The sequence below is a fragment of the Nicotiana sylvestris genome, chromosome 12 (genome assembly GCF_000393655.2).
Source record: "Nicotiana sylvestris chromosome 12, ASM39365v2, whole genome shotgun sequence".
Taxonomy (NCBI): Eukaryota; Viridiplantae; Streptophyta; class Magnoliopsida; order Solanales; family Solanaceae; genus Nicotiana; species Nicotiana sylvestris.
Genome location: NC_091068.1, coordinates 48,392,153 through 48,410,131, shown reverse-complemented (window position 1 = coordinate 48,410,131; position 17,979 = coordinate 48,392,153).

The window sequence follows — 17,979 nt, the reverse complement described above, 5'->3', positions numbered from 1 at the left end:
AACACCTGGTGATATCCTGCATAATAATCCACAAAGGACTGTATCTCGTGTTTGGCGCAGTTATCAACAAGGATGTGGATGTTGGGCAAAGGGAAATTGTCTTTAGGACTTGCCCTATTCAAATCTCGGTAATCCACACACACCCGGGTTTTCCCATCTTTCTTTGGCACGGGAACTACATTAGCCAGCCACATAGTATCCTGGACCACCCGGATTACCCCTGCTTTCAACTGTTTTGTGACTTCTTCTTTGATCTTATCACTGATATCAGTCTTAAACTTTCTTTGTTTCTGCTGAACCGGAGGACAATCAGGGTAAATTGGCAATTTATGCACCACTAGATCGACACTCAATCCTGGCATATCATCGTATGACCAAGCAAACACATCTTTAAACTCAAACAGAAGTTGAATTATTGCATCCCGCATTTTCTCATCAGTGTGAATGCTTATTTTTGTTTCCCGAATTTCTTCAGAGGTTCCCAAATTAACCGGTTCTGTATTATTCAAGTTCGGCTTAGGTTTATTCTCAAATTGTTCCAGTTCTGGATTTATTTCCCTAAAAGCCTCTTCTTCATCATATTCTGGTTCTTGGTTCATGATTTCACAATTAGATAGCGTGTTTGGATCTGAGCGTGAAGTCCGCAAGCATGTCATATTATTTAAAGCCGCATTATTATAACTAAAAAGTAGAAATAAAAGAGAAAAATAGCAAAAAATCAGAAAGAATAAAGAGAATAAACGATGAAATATTGATTTCGTTTCTTGGGATTGGGAAGATAACAGGGTTTACATTCAGGAATTTAAAGATAGGAAACTTAAAGAACAAACATCCGAGTCACACCCTGGGGTAACTCGTGATGCAGAAAAGGTGGCAGGACAAGTCTACCCGAACTCCCGCCTGATCGGGAATGGCGTAGCCTTCCAATTTTGGAGTTTAGCATCTGGTCCCATGTAGAGCACCTCAGCGGTGCTAGTACCTTCCCCTAGCTGAACCATGTTGGTTTCATAAAGCATTTGCCTCATAGCTCCACATATATCTTCGATTTCTTCGGCCATGAAGGCCTCGCCATCTTCATTCTCGCTGTATTTTGGCTTGACAAAGGTCTGATATAATTGTGGCAATGGCTTTGGCAAGGCCCATCCTTCCCTTTTCCTCTTGTCTGCCCAATCTTCATCTTCTGGGGTAGGGTGTAAACCTATCCCGAAAAACTTTTCTGTTGTGGGTAGGGTTATTGGCTCCGATATTCCTTGTAGAGCTTTTCCCAATCCTTTTCTTGGCTTGAAACCATGTTTGATCATTTATTTTTCCACCATGATCGAAGCATTAGATAGGAAAGGTTGGGGGCAAGGGCTCCCCTCTTCGTACTGATCCACCACTACAACTTCGAAAGCCTGATAAATAATGTTTTCACTTCCCTCCCTAGCCTCCAAACATGGGATAGATGGGTCCCGATAAATAAACTGCTCGTCTTCTCCGTGGACCACAATTTCCTGATCTTCATACTAGAACTTTACCATTTGGTGAAGGGTGGAGGGCACAACCCCCGTGGCATGGATCCAAGGCCTTCCTAGAAGAAAGTTGTAAGATGTATCCATGTCCAACACTTGGAAGGTCACCTCGAAATCCACCGAGCCTATGGTTAATACTAGATCTATCTCTCCGATGGTATCCCTTTTAATGCTATCAAAGGCTCTTACATAGACGTTATTGCGACAAATCTTTCCAGTCCCGATTTCCATTCTCTGCAGTGTAGAGAGTGGACAAATGTGAACACCCGAACCCCCATCCACCATTACTCGCTTGACATAAAAACCTTCACACTTGACAGTTAGATGTAAAGCTTTGTTGTGAGCCGCTCCCTCTGGAGGCAAATCATCCTTACTAAAGGAAATTTGATTAACAACAAAGAACCTTTCTGCCATTCTTTCGAGCTGTTCAACTGAAGTCTCAGTAGGCACATACGCCTCATTCAGAGTTTTCACTAGGGTCTTCTGATGCTTTGCAGATCTTACTAACAAAGATAGCATAGGCACTTGTTCAGGGTACTTGCGTAACTGATCCACCACTTCATAATCAAACATCTTCATTTTCTGGAAGAAAGCCTCTGCCTCGTCAGCACTTATAGGCTTCTTGGGTGGAAAGCGCTTCTGTGTGGCATTGTTCACTTCTTGTACATCTGAATATTTACCAGCGAAGGTATTTCCCAGAAGTTCTTCTATGATTTCTTTACCTTTGTATGTAACCAACGTCTGTTGATAATTCCATGGTACCGCAGACAAGTCCGTCATTGGCTTCTATGGCACGCGTCCGATAACCACTGGATCATTCAGCCGAGGCGGTTTAATCGTCCCCCGGACCACATAGGCTCCTTTTGGCACATACATTGGTGTTCCCTTTTTCACTTCAAATTTCTTTGGAATACCCACGACTAATGGCTTTTCTTGGCGACCTCGCGGAATATAGAGAACCCCATTTTTCGAGGGCGCCATCTCTGCCTTTGTTTCCACCTTCTTTTCAAGTTCAATCTTGACAGTTTTAGTCTTATTTCCCCCTTTCTCCTGCTTCGGGGTTGCTTTAGGCTTTCTTTCTACATCAGCAATAGCAATTATAGCTTTCAAGGCGGGATCAAACTCTTTGTCTTCATAGATCATCCCGATTACTGGCCCGTTGTTATGAGCGGGCAATGGATTATTGGTCACATTCGGGGCTTCTTCATCCCTCAACACTATTTTTCCTTGTTCAATCAAATCTTCCACAGCTTTCTTCAAGGTCCAGCAGTTATCAGTACTATGCCCCTCAACTCCTGAATGATAAGCACAGTGGACACCTCGTTGGTAAGCTGGAGATTCCGGATTCTGCCTATTTTGGGGAATAGGCTGCAACAAATTCATCTGGACAAGCTTAGGGAACAGGGTGGAGTAGGGTCCACCGATTGGTGTAAAGTTGGGCCTCCTGGATGGTTCCCGGGGGCGAAAGTTATTTTGTGGTGGTCGGGGATTATATTGGTTCTGGTAAGGAGGTTGGTTTCTTTGGAATGGAGGTGAATTTCGGTTGGCTTGTGGTTGCGATCGGCCGAAAGGTTGAGCATTCATGACCGCATAAGGTGGGGGAGCGTAGGCCATATCATTGTGAGGATAGTAGTGTTGAGGTGTTCTTTTGGAGAACACCGGTCTAGGATCCCGGTATCTCCTTCCTCCTGACGCTGCCATGGCCGTTTCTTCTTTCTTTTTCCCTTTGGCCATTCCTCCAGACCCGCCTTGGATGGTTTGGGAGGTCGCCCTTATGGTTGACTGGCTCAAGATTCTACCCATTTTCAGACCATTTTCTACCATTTCCCCTATTTTAATTGCTTCTGCAAAAGGCTTTCCCATGGCCGGCATCATATTCTGGAAGTAATCAGGCTCTTGGGCTTGAAGGAAGACAGTGACCATCTCTACCTCATCCATTTGAGGCTTCACTCTTGATGCTTGTTCGCGCCACTTAATGGCGTATTCTCTGAAGCTTTCTGAGGGCTTTTTCCTTAGATTTGTCAAAGAATTCCTATCCAGTGCAATGTCTATGTTGTACTGAAATTATCAAACAAAATCTCTGGCAAGATCGTCCCAAATGTGCCATCGAGATATGTACTGATCCATATACCACTCTGAAGCTATGCCGATTAAGCTTTCCCCGAAATATGCCATCAACAATTCTTCTTTGCCACCGGCCCCCCGTAACTGATTGCAATACTTCTTCAAATGAGCAATGGGGTCACCGTGCCCATCATACTTTTCAAATTTTGGTGTTTTGAACCCTGACGGCAAATGTACATGCGGAAACATACACAAATCTGTATAAGAGACACTCTTTGGCCCGCTCAAACCTTGCATGTTCTTTAAGCTCTGTTCAAGGCTTCTCATTCTCCTGGCCATCTCATCTTGCTCTAGGGATTTAAGGGTTTTGTCTTGCCCCGGTGTAAACTCATATGGTGGTGGCTGAGGGTAAGCATATATGGAGTATGGAGGAAATTCGGGCTGGTAAGTAGGGGTTTGATAAGTGAAGGCCGATGGATCAAACACAAGCCTTGGGACTGCGGGTTGTGTTGTAGCAGAAGATGGTGGAGCAGTGAAGATGTTTGGAGCTGTCCTGGGTATGAATGCCTGGGGCCGGACCTCAGAAGTTGCTCCCACGAAATGAGCGGATATAGTAGGCTGTCCTAGCGAGATGTTCGGGTGGCTGATGGGAATGTTAAAGGTACCTATTGGTTTTGGGAACAACTCGGGAAATCCAGGGATGACACTCGGGGGTTCTTTTCCATTTGTCCATGCGTCCCACATCTCCATTACCCTCAGACGTAAGATTCTGTTTTCTTCGGCCACTATGGACTCTAAGGTTGGGATGCCCGAGAGTGGGCTATCTTCCGAAATAGGGATTGTTGGCAGGGTCATTTCTGACGACATTTCTGTATTACCTTTAGATCTGGTAAAGTAGTGGTGCAAAGCCAGTTTACCACAAAACCAACCACCTGTTTCTATAAACCTGACTGGAAGTGACAGCGGCAAATGGTTAGTTTGAGATAAATAACAGATAGGTAATCGCACATTGGGGCGTGATGCACCTACACAGTTAAATGGACTTTTACATGTTTTGCTCGGTTGCATGCGTCATCCCGGCTTTCTTTTGTTTTTCTTTTGTTTTCTCTCACTTTGTTTTCCCTCTGTTTTCCTTATTTTCTGCTTTCCCTTTTCCTTTTGCCATGGTTTTTCCTTTGATTTTTCTTCCACTCTTTTGTTTCTTTTGTTTTTCCTTTATTTTCTTCCCTCTTTTTTGCTTTTCTCTTTATGGTTACGGTCGAATCTGATGAGGATTGCCTACGTATCATGACCCCGCACGAATCAGACCAAGTGTAGTTCGTGAAAATTAAATGCGAAAGATAAAGAAACAATTTTTGGGAGTTTTCAATTTTCATTACTAAAACATTCTTTTACAAACTAAACATTTTTGAAAAGGGAACTAATAGACTCAAAATAAAGCCAAATACAGACTCAAAAACTACTGATGCGAAAAGGAAGCCGACAAACAGACAACAGACTCTAAAACGGAAAATACAGACTCGAACTATGAGTACATTAAAGCTTCAAAAATGGGTGCCCGCGGGGCGTCGTTCGGCCTCGCCGCGGGCTTAGGTCCGAGATCCCTTTCAAGTTGCTCCAGTTCATACATTGTCCGCTTGACATAAATCATTATGGATGAAAAGAAGGTAGTGCGGGTCATGTCTTCACACAGTCGACATCTCTTAATGATGGCATAGGCAATAGTCTCAATCTTGTCCCTGGTTCGACCTTTTTCTATGAGCAAACGCCTTATTTGATCATTACGGGCCTCCAAAACCTGAGAATCCTGAAGATGCTGTCTCTGCAGCTGCTGTATTTCTACTTCCATTTGGGCCAGTAAATCATAGCAGTGTCCACTTTCGGTTTCAAAAGCTTGGGCCTGCTTAGCTGCCTTGTCCTCAAGAGTGATCATTATTCTTTTCATATTAGCAATGGTATTTTCATAATCCTTCCTCACCTGCTGTAGATACTGTGTGCGCTCTTTTGTTCTTTTTGCCCACTGTGCCTGGAGTTCTGCTATGGTACCCTCGAATTTCTTCAGCTCATCCCGGTACTCAACGATTTCCGTTTTCAACCCTTTTATCAACCGTTCATCCGACCGACTCCTTTGTTGTTTATCAACATCTATCCTCATTTGTCGGATCTGGGCCCTGAGCATCTTATTTTCCTGGGCCAACTTTTTTTTTATCTCCATCATCAGCTGCGGCCTGCACGCTGTTTTCAAACTCAAAGGTCTCTAATCTTTTGTTTTAACTGGCCTATTTCTGCCGCGTAACTCTTTTCTTTTGCCAGCCAACCCTATTGTTCCTGTGATGAGTCAGCAAATTTCTGGAGATGGGGTCTTTTAGCCGGCCTTTCGTGCTCAAGTTCTCTCCTGTACCAAGCAAGGTATCTTGGTGCCACTTCGCCTTTAGCCCGATCCTGCACGCAAGTATCTGCTTTTAAATATTAGCATTCAATCCAGATCTGGCGGACTCTTGCTTCAGGAAACTGTCCGTCAGGGCTAATCTCAATTACTTGAGCACTAAGATCTTCCTCCTGTGGCACTGTTTGGCATCTCTCGAGTTGTCTCAAAACCCGATATGGCGCATAGGGTTGAATGCTCTTGAGTCCCATCAATAGAAAGTGGGTCCTAGCTGCCGGCATATATATATGACCTCATCAACAGGCAACCATCCTAGCGTCCACTGTATTTGGCTGGCGGTGAGGGTCCGAAAGAATGATGTCCACGCCGTAACTCCCTCAGGTAGACTGACCCCCTTGATTCTTGTATAGAACTCTTCTATGCAAGTTTTCTTCGAGGAACCATAACTCAAGAGCTGGGAACGGTGGCAAAGATGCTCAGTCATCCACATTTGTAGCAGCAAGTTACACCCCTCGAAAAAGTTCCCTCTGGCTTTGAAGGCTGTGAGAGCTCGGAAGATATCAGATACTATCATAGGCGCAAGAGTGCTTTCATCTTGAGTGAGCAAGGTACTGACGACCCCAGCTATTTTCAGATCAATGTTCCCGTCTTTCCTTGGGAACACCAAAAGGCCCAAAAGGTTATCATAAAAGCCACTCGTCTATGCTCATCCCATTTCTGACGGTTACTTTTGCTGCATAACTTGTTACCCAAATTGTTGAATCCTCCGACATGACCGTATCTGTCATATATGAAGCACGAATTACAAAAACCTGCGGCCAAATCTGGGTTATGGACCGTCCTGGGTATCTTTAATGAATCTAAAAACCGATGTGCAGTGACAGCTCTTGGAGCAACCAGGTATTTTTGCCTTAACGGAACTTCAGCATTTCCGATGTACCCGGCTATTTCCTCCAAAGTTGGGGTGAGTTCAAAATCGGAGAAGTGGAAGATATTGTGTGTCGGGTCCCAGCAGGTGACCAAAGCTTTTATGATATCTCCCCGAGGCTGAATTTCCAATAAATTCGTAAGACCTTTCAGATATTTCTTGACGTCATCTTGCCCTTCACCACCTAAATCATCCCACCATAGCCGCAACTCGAAAGGGATTTTAGTCATTATTGAAAAAGGTTCATTTTGCATCGTGCTCATCCTGCACATTTATTAAGGTGATTAAGCAAAAAAATAAAAATAAAATTAATTTGACTCAACAAATTGACTATTTTTTTAATTTTTCACAGATTAAAAGAAAGATCCGGTTTTCCGAACACGGCCTTTCAGCACTTCGGGAACGAAGATTTTAAGGCTGTGTGAGTCAACTGGTCAAAAATCTAAAAAATGACCAAAAGTGGCCGTTTATGCAAAGTTAGCCTTCCGGCGTCCCTTTCGGGAACATTCGGCTATTTTTGACAAAACGACATTACTCGATTTATTTATGACTCTTTTCTTGTTTTTTTCAAATTGAAATAAAAGACCCGGTATTGAAAACACGGCCTTTCAGCGCTTCCGGGAGGAAGATTTTAAGGCGGTGCCCGCAAACCATTTAAAAATGACTCAGGGAGGCTTCTTGCGAAAACAGCCTTCTGACGTCCTTTTGGGGATATAAGGCTTATTTTAAGCAAGAATGACATCACCCGACTTATTTATGACAAAAATTAAAATTTTGACATTTAATTGCAAAAGGGAGGTTGGACCCGATGAGGGTTGCCTACGTATCCCACACCCTGTGAGAATCAAACCGGCGTAATTCGGGAAAATAAACTATTTTTGAAAACAAGACCCTTTTTCCTTTTCTCCTTTTTTTGCTTTTTTGAGTAAAACAAACTATAAAAATATATAAATATTTCGGCAGAGTTTCGACAGCATTCGGGCATTGGTTTTCTAAAAGTAGGCAGTCAACTCTCTACACTGTTATTTCTCTTTTTTTTCAATTTTCCTGATATTCAGAAACCGGTCAGCATGCAGGCCCGAAACAAATAAATGCGCGGAAAACAAATAGGATGCATCAGGATGGTCTTTTTCATTTCAGGTTGCTAGTCCTAGACGGACCCAACCCCTGTGTTGAGTCCCCTAAGTCAAATGCAACATGATGCAAATAAGCGTTCCTACTAGGGATCCGGCATGAAGTCACGTTATTCTATGTTCAAAACCTGGGTCGGTGTTCTAGACTGTGTACCCGAGCGGACAACTCAAGTCGAGGAGGGGGCAACGTACCGGGGACCCGCGAGATCGTCCGGCTTTGTAACTTGTCCGACCTCTTTCTTATTTCAGGGTATGACACTAACAGAATAGGGAGTCTCAACCAGTAAGCACATCCCCGGAGGTGAGAAGAGAAGGTTTTCGGCACAGTTTATATACAATTCAAATAATATCAAAGCGGTAAAGCATTTAGCACATTTAGCATGAAATATGCAGAAAAATCAGATAAAGCCAAACATAACAATTATTCTAAGCTCGAATTCTTAAACCCTGAACCAGAGATTCTGGGTTCGATCCCCAGCAGAGTCGCCAGAGCTGTCACACCTCTTTTTTACATCACCCCGAAGGATAATGTATAAGGGAGTTTTTCCATTTAAAGTGACATTATTCGGATCGAGATTATTTATTTATTTAGAGTCTCCACTTGGGATAAGTTTGGCTTTTGGTGTCCCAAGTCACCGGTTTATCTTGAATCCCGAACCAAGGAAAATTTTCGACTTCCCAATTGGAGTCTGCGAACCAGAAATTCTAAGTAAGGAATTCTGTTGACCCGAGGGAAGGTGTTAGGCACCCCCGGAGCCCGTGGTTCTAGCACGGTCGCTTAAACTATTATAAATGGCTAAAATCTGATTTTGATACATATTGTAACTTATGTGCCTTTTTACTTTAAACCGCTTTTATCATTATTTTAGAAGAATTGCAATGTCGTGAAAATGCATCTCGAACCACGTCACATCAATGCGCCCGTGGTTGTTAACACATTTCGACTTCGTTGAGATTTGGATTCGGGTCACATAAATGTGCACCCGAATTTTAGGAAGATAATGTTATTAAAGTGCGTGCCTAAAGAGACTAACGTGTTTTTATCTTTGTGGAAGGTCGTGAAAATACGTTAAACGGCCCATCCCGAATTCTGAAATATTTTAGTGTAATATTTATCGAGGGCCCCGCAATTTTGCTTTTTATTTGGCGAGGCTCATCTCATCTTTATTTAAGGCCAATCCTTAAAAGACTATGATTTTCTATTTATTCTTGTCTCAAAAATAAAGAAAAGGCACAAACTAACTACCATGCTCAGGTATCATCATTTCAGTTAATATGTCAAGGGCAAATAAGCCCTCAAATCATTGGGCTTTAACTGGATTTCTATTCAAAAAAGGACTGCACCAGCTTACAGTCGACATATTTATTCACAAAACAAATAGGCTTGTATTTGCATAACCAGGCTAAACTTTGGTATTTACATGAGCATGTACACATGGAGATTTGATGTTTCTGATTGTATAAAATTGACTCATACTTTTACGTTTCTTTGCAGCGAAGATTGGGACAAACAAAGTAATCTACGTGTGATTTTTACCTTTTAAACAATCCTACAATTTAAGTAAATGGGTTCAGTATCAGGCTGTGAAGCACGGAACCAATACAGTCTCATATTAAGTCACAGAATTAAAGTTAAAGGCTCATTCAATGTTTATGCTTGATCAGAATTAAAACTTTTGGAATTTTCAGGGGTGTGTAACCTTGTAAATGAAAGTATTGGGGTTGCCTTTTATAGGCAAGAAATGGGGCAGAATGTTCTGGAGTAAAATCCTCCCTTTTTTATTTCAGAAATTAGCATATTAATCCTAAAGTTTTGACTTGTTACCCAAGTTACTGCATTAAGAGTGCAGAAACTTACACTAAGGCCCCCTTCTAGAAGGCCCTAGGGTGTTCTTCTACCTATAGAATACCTATACTACCCTTATTTTGGTTTTGAAATTACTATTCTTAATCAAAATAGCCCTTTCCCATGCCCAAACTACCCTTATTTGCCACCTGAAATTACTGACTCAAACAAACCCTTTACTTGAGTTAAAAATTAACTATAGTTAATCCTAGTGAATCTAAATCAGCTATAACCAATCAACAAAACTAAAATTTAACTCTAATTAATACTAACTAACCTAAATGCTTTAGTTAATACTGACATTAGACTAAAGTAACCAACAATTAACAGAAAAAATGAACTAATAACTGATAAACAAACACTGAAATCATAAACTAAAATCATGAACTAGTAAACACGAATTAAACAAAAGGTTGAAACTAAAAATAGAACATAATTATGAACTAAATCACAACTAATTCCAATAAAACGAGAATTAAACTAAAACAGTAAGAACAAATTAAAACTAAAAGAGATAGAATTAATTTTGAAAAGAAACTTACCGCTTTTAGTCTTCTATTGGGATTGACTCCGAATTTGGTTTTCGATTAATGTTATATGTTTATTTTATCCAAAAATAGACATATAACATGAATCAAAAACCAACAGAGTGCTTGAAACTCCAAAATGGGTGAAATCGAAAAACCCTAGATCTAAAATTGGAGAGGTTTCGTTGGAATTTGAAAGGTTTTGGCTTGGGATTAGAGATGAGGAGGGTTGGGAGAGTACAGGGTGTGAATTTGGTTGAATTTGGGCGAGTTTGCATTTTGGCCGGATTTTCGATCTAAAATTCGAAAAAATCGGCTAGGAATTGGAAGAAAAGGTTTTGAGAGTTGGAAAGAGGGGAGAAAAAGGATTCTAGGGTGTATTTTTGGGGTCGTTTGGAGTATCGCCGCCGGCGACGGCGATTTCCGGTGGGCGGCGGACGGCGGAGAAGGCGAGCGGTGGTGGTGTTACAGGAGACGGGGGTGCGTACGAGGATGATGGAGTTTGGTCTAGGGTTTGCTAAGATTTTTGGACAATTTTATGTAGAATCTATATTAATTGGGGGCCATTGGATTTGAAGGTATGGACGGTCATGATCCATTGACATCAAAACGACGTCGTTTTGGGCGTCTCTGGACCGGATCAGGGACTGGGTTGGGGGTTGGTTTGGGCCAAAGGGCTGGGCGTGTATTTGGGCTCAGAATTACTTCAATGTAACAACCCAATTTCCTTTTCCTTGTTATTTAATTTCTTTTGTTTTCCCTCTCTTATTTATTTGTGTATTTTACTCATTATCTCTTTTTATTTTATTTTCTGATTTTATTATGCAAAAATAAAAATGACCCAAATTAAATCTAAGATGATACTAATTAACTAGTTCCTATTTTAAGAGGGAACTAAATCAAAAATGTAAAAAATGTAAAATTTAAAATTGTAAAAGACTATTTTTTGTTATTTTTCTCTTATTTTAGTAATGCTAATTAACTACTATTATTGTATCTTTTTTCATGAATTATGGCAACTAAAAGTGCACAAAAAAATGCAAACAAGACACAAAATCATGCAATGAGTTCCTAAAAATTTAAATAATAAAGAAAAACCCTAATTCTAAGGAATTTATAGGAGTAATATAAGCGTGGCAAAAATCACGTGCTCACAGTAATGGAGGAGATGAATAGTGTCACTCCATATTTGAAGTAACAATATTCATCCCCTATTTTGGGGGCAAAAATGGGGGGAGCATTGGAGCTCTATTATGGCAAAAAAATGCCCCCATTATGGAGAAATGAGGGAGGGTTGGAGATGCCCGTAGGTCCTACATTTGTGAGGGCTCCATTTTTTATTACATTAATAGGCTACGTATAATTTAAAAAAAGGTTATGTGAAGTGAAAAGTTTGATTTCTTTCTTTAACAAGTATAAAGAAGAAGGATTTGCAACTGCTATGATTTCTGCCAAGAAAATTGCATTTGAAATGAATATAAAACCCGAATTTCATAAGAAACGTGTAATATATAGGAAGTAATAATTTGATGAGAATATTGATAATAACATCTCAAAATCTTCGAAGAGTCCTTTGGAGTTGATTACTTTATACATAATAGACAAGGCTATCTTTTTCACTTCAACATAGATTTGAACAATTCGAAGCATATGAAAATAGTTTTGATTTTCTATTTAGCGATAAAAATTAAGATCATTTGATGATGGAAATTTGAAGAAATATTTTTGTCTTAATCTTGAATGTTCCTTAAAGCATAATAATCAATTCGATATTATTGGTTTAGATTTATTTTCGGAATTAAAAGTATTAAGAAAAATAGTATAATTAGAAGATAACAGTTTAACTGATACACTCGATCAAATAAAAAAAATTTGATTCTTTTTCCAATGCCTATATAGCTTATGGAATAATGTTAATAACTTATGTTACTGTCACTTCAGCGGAAAGAAGTTTTCAAAATTAGAATTGATAAAATCTTACAGATCAACAATGTCTCAAGAAAGGTTAAATGGATTAGTTATATTGTCAATTAAGAATGACTTATTAGGAGTTATTGACTATAAGAAAATTATTAATAACTTTGTATCTAAGAAACGCTAGAAAAATAGACTTCAAATAAATAAATATTTTTTTTAATATATAAAACAGTAAAGGATCCTTATTAAGTTTGGCTTTAGGCAACCAAGCTCGCTGTGCCGCCCTACCTAGCATAATCTCACAAGTGAAGTTTGGGGAAGGTAGTGTATATGGACCTTACCCCTACTTTCAAGAAGGCAGAAAGGTTGTTTCAGGTAGACCATCGGCTTAGGAAAAGTTAAAGGAAGGGCAACAACAAGCATACCAATCAAAAAATCAAACTAAAAATCCAAAACTAACACTAAGTACTGCAATCAGAAAAGCTTTAACTCAATGTCAAATTCTAGCAATAATTTGAAATGACACTTAGCAACTGCATATTAGATATAAATAATTTTTTTTAAAATTTTTTATACTTATTAATATAAGGTATACGTGCAAAGCGCTTATCCTGATGCTAGTGTGTAAAATAGATCTCTTATGTAAAAGTAAATTCCCCATGTGTAAGAAAAAGAGATAGGATCATAAAACTAAAAACAAGTTTGTAAAGATCAGACCACAAAACCATTTGATATTTTAAAGTGTCAAACCAGGACTTCTTAGTGCCCACTTGGATTGGCTTATTTTAAGTGTTTTTAAGTAAAAATAACTTTTAAGTCATTTTGTAGTGCTTGGATAGAGTAAAAAAGTGTTTTTAATCTAAAATGACAAAAACGAGCCAAAAGTCAAAAATAGAATACATAACTTATGGTTTAAAAGCTATTTTAACTTAAAAGTCACTTAAAATAAGCACATCCAAATGGACTAATGAATATTTAATATTTAAACACAGCCATACCCTCAACATTATGTGTTATGCATAATAATATATAATTATTATGATACACATAAAAAATAGCAATCAAAGAGTTCCAACATAAAATAAGAAAATAAAAATAAAAAAAAATAATCTGCCAAGTCATTCTTCTAAAGCCACTCTGCAGTTCTTTCATTCACTTCTTTTTTCTATTGAATTGAGTTCTTGTGGTATAAGAGATTATGATTTCTATTGTATTTAACCATTTAGACATTGTAAGAAAATTACTATTCTAAAGATAGTTTACTGGAAACTATACGATCATTCCGTATTTTACAAAAGTTTCTTGTGCTTGATTTCCGAATTTTAGAATATTTTTCATATCTATCATCCATATTGCAAAAGGAAATTAGGAAGTAGAAACAAAGAAGAAGCAGTAATGCAGATCATCAGCAGAAAATGAATAAGGAAATAGTATGTAGTTACCTTGGTAGACGGATTTGACGAGTGATTGGATATTGCCTACATAGCGAAAGAGGAGAGGAGTATTATATGAAGAATCATCAATAGAAATTCCAGCGGAACCATACCCTCTCTACTCCAAACGCCTCAGCCCATTAAAAAGCTCCTCAAGAATATATCCTCTTTCTCTGCTCACATTGTAATTCAAATACACAAATATTCCACACATTTTCTGTGATCGATTAGTTTGTCTATTTTTTTTCCTTTTGTAACCCCTGCAGACTAATGAAGGAATAAGAATGGCTAATGTGAAGGGAGATCAAAATTCTAATGTATTTATGTATTGGTTGTTACTTGTTAAGTCGTTATTGTTGAACACGTTCTACAACTATTAGAATATCTCCCTTGTTGGCAATATGATGCTTCATTATTTATTCATTCATTGGATGTCAAACTTCTTCTTTTGCCTATGTCAAAGCCTCGCTTACTTTTTTTTTTTACACAAAATTCAATTTTCAAACGTATTACTCACGTGTTACAAAAATAGCTTTGTTAATTTATTTTAGTATATATTTTATTAATATGGCTGTTAAATTTTAATTTACTTTAAATTTATATTAAGTGGATTTTAATAAAACAAATTTTACACTTCGATGTTGAGAAAACATATCTTAATTTTCCAGCTTTCAGATTTAGAGATAGTATTTTAATAATCAGTAATATATTTAAATTTTCGCATCTTAATTTTAATAAAACAAAAGGACCTAAGTAAACTATAGTTTCATCATGGTTATATATAGAGAGGATACACACACGTGCAATAATTGATTCTTCACGCTTGTATTAGTAAAAATTAGACTCGTTATGTGAGTCTATTAAATGGCGACACGTGTTAGCAAAGTTTGAAGAAAAGTGAAGAATGACATATAAAGATGATATGTGAAACACCCCGGGACCGAACATACTCGTACCGTGTCTGCTAGCCTCGGAACTGATCATCATAAAATAGCCCGGATCAGGTGCAGTAGAATATTTCATAATTACAAATGAGGAATGAATCAATTAATTCCGGATTATATGAGATTTACCATCATTATACCATCAGTTACAAATCAATTATTAATAAATGCAATAAATGATTGTAACGGTCAGAACAAGGCAATTAATTACAAGATTGACTCAACAGGCACGAGATTGACGCATCAGTTACAGAATTAACTCATCAGTTATGGAATTAACTCATCAGTTACGGAATTTCAGCATTTACACAACTGTTACAAGTCTTCCAAAAGTAATGGATGAATTGAGTAAATGCTCATAATGGACCCATAATTCAAGGAGACTGGTTACTTAGATTTAGCCCTATAAATAAACGTACTTTTACCACCATCAGGGTAATCTAATTTTCTTCTCTACAATTCTATACATTATAATTCATAGCATCTTGCTCCCAAGTTAGCCATAGTTCTGCCCTTCAAGCTCTGTTCGGCTCATTATCCTATCAAGGATCATTCAATAAGAATTCTTTCTTCTCTGCTTTATTTTTATTATATTATCTGTCGTTGAATTTATTTCTCACTTCTCTATCACGTTGTATTAACGAAATTTTATATCTTTCGGATTGAATCGGTCGCTTGTGGCCCGTCATATAAAATTATTGCTTTGACCTTGAAAATAATTTTTTAGGTTAAGCAGTTTGGTTCCGTTACCGGGAACTCAAGCAAATTTGCTATTCATCCAAAGATAGTAATATTTTTTGTTAATATTCGCTTGTTTTCAGTTTAAACCTTCATTATGGCCAAAATTTACCAATCAACACAGTTGAGGACAACCAAGTTGGAGATGGCTTACCATGCAAAATAAAAAGGGAAGAATAGCCATGATAATGATATGTAAGCAACAAGTAGAGAAAAATGGAGAATGTACATCGATATATTGGTACCGCAACTATCAGTACCAGAACTCATTATAACGGATCTGTACGAAACAGTTCCGGAATAGGAGGTTCAGATACACCAGGTAATTTTAATTTGCAAAATTTAGTTCTAACCTTATAGAAACAGATCAAGGAACAGAACGAGCGGATAGAGCACCTCCGGAAATTCTTATCTATCATGCGAGAATGATATGCATAATTGTTGCAGCACCAAAATTTAAACAAAAGAAGACACGGTAAGTCGAATCGACACTAATAAGATGTCCAAACTGAGGTGATTCCGAATCCGATTGAAGGAGTCAGAAGAATAACGCTGGACCTTCCCGGAACTGAGGAGTAAAATTTACATTCCATATAATACAAAACTTCGAATAGAGGAAGACACGTTCATTCAATTGAAAGTCAAAAACAGGTCCTGAGCAAGCGGATGTGATTCTTGCGTGATCCGAATCTAAATGCAAAAATCTAAAAATAGGTCCGAGCAAAAGAAATACGAGATTTTCTTCATGGGCTGGAAAAGATCCGGATCTACCCGAACAGGTAAGGAATTACCTTGCTAAATTGTAAAATTTTATAGGAGAAGAATGAAGATTAGGAGGAACATGGGTAAAACAGCCACGAGATTGCTTACAAATATACCACACCTAACAACTGAAAAAGAAGAGATAACTGCGGGATGGAATAGACCACGAGGAAAGAAGGTTCATTAATAACCTCGGACAATTATACAAATATTTTCGGAAGCAATCATTGAACCGAAGGAATCAGAAGCCACTAGGTCAAATGCTGAAGAACTAGAAATTATCATTGACTTCCCAAATAGGAAGGTTTACGTTGGTCGAGACTCGACACCGAATATAAAGGTAAGTTGATTAAACTTTTACATGTTAACAAAAAATGCTTTGCTTTCCTCCATGGTAACATAACAGGTGTACCACTGGAGGTAAAGGTTTATATGCTCAATATTGACCCGCGGTATAATCCGGTCAAGCAAAAGAAGAAACTAGAGTCAAATAATAAAAGATAAAGTTACAGAACTTCGAAAGATCGATTTAGTCCGAAAAGTCGAATCATTCGAACTTGCTATCTAACAACAATGCATCATTACTTTCAAAATTCCGAGGAGAAAGATGATTGCCGGTAAACCAAATTATCTCGGATGTCTCGGTAAATGTAATTTTAATTCAAGAAGATAAAGGTACACCTTCTCCTATCTATTATAAAATGCTCTTAGATACGGAAACTACATATCTACATTTTGATAAGTTGGCATTAATTGTAGTTACCCTAAATCTAAGGCTTTATTTCAATGTCATTCAATTCTCGTAATCACTATATTTTCATTATGCAATATTTTGCATAAACATGAACTGTCAGGAAGGCTAGCTAAATGAGTAGTCGAACTAAGTGAATATGATATTATTTATCAGCCACGTACGACTATAAAATCACAAATTTAGCAGATTTCATGATTAATCTTAGCTCGAACATATTACCCGAACATGTTATTTATGGGATAATTCTCGGGATCTGGACCTTCTACACAATTAGGTCCACAAGTTCTAAACTTCTCGAGTTAGGGACAATGCTTAATGCCTATCAGGGAAAGTAGTTAGATAATTCATAAAAGTTATTTTATTACTAAAAACAAAGCCGAGTATGAAGCATATGCTATAGGGCTTAACTTAGCTGGGTAACTCAGAGCAAAAATATTGATTTAACGATTGATCAAATCCAAGAAAATTATGCAACCCAAGAAAATCGAGCTGGATGTGCTAGTCTCGGATTTACTGCTGAAATCACTGTTCCGAAAGCAACTCCGGGGATAAAATGCCATTCCCAGAGAAAAGGAAACCCTATCGTAAGTGAAATCCTTTTCCCAGTATCCCCTTGTACTCTGTTTCCGCATTATGTGACGCGTTTACCTTTTTGCAGCTGTTTCTTAGATGCCCCATGTATCCCTGACCTCGAAAACTGGGTCGGGAAGTGAGCTGCGACCTCCTCATATGATGAGCGCAAATGGAGTGACTTGTCGAGGGGCATATGGGAAGCCAAACACTATGGTGAGTTTTTCTTTGTAAGTTTTTTTATGCTTTCCTTCTTTTACCGAAGTCGTTTGTTTCCTCACACTCAACTTTTAATTTATGCAGGCATTGGAGATTTCTCCGAGATAAGACCGGCCTCTCATGGGGAAGATATCAAGTCCCCGATTCTTAAATCGGGGAGAGATAATAAGAGAAAAAGGGTTTCGAAACCCGAAGACCCCCGAGACAAAAATGCTCTTGCTCGAAGACTCAGGAGGAATGTTATTCA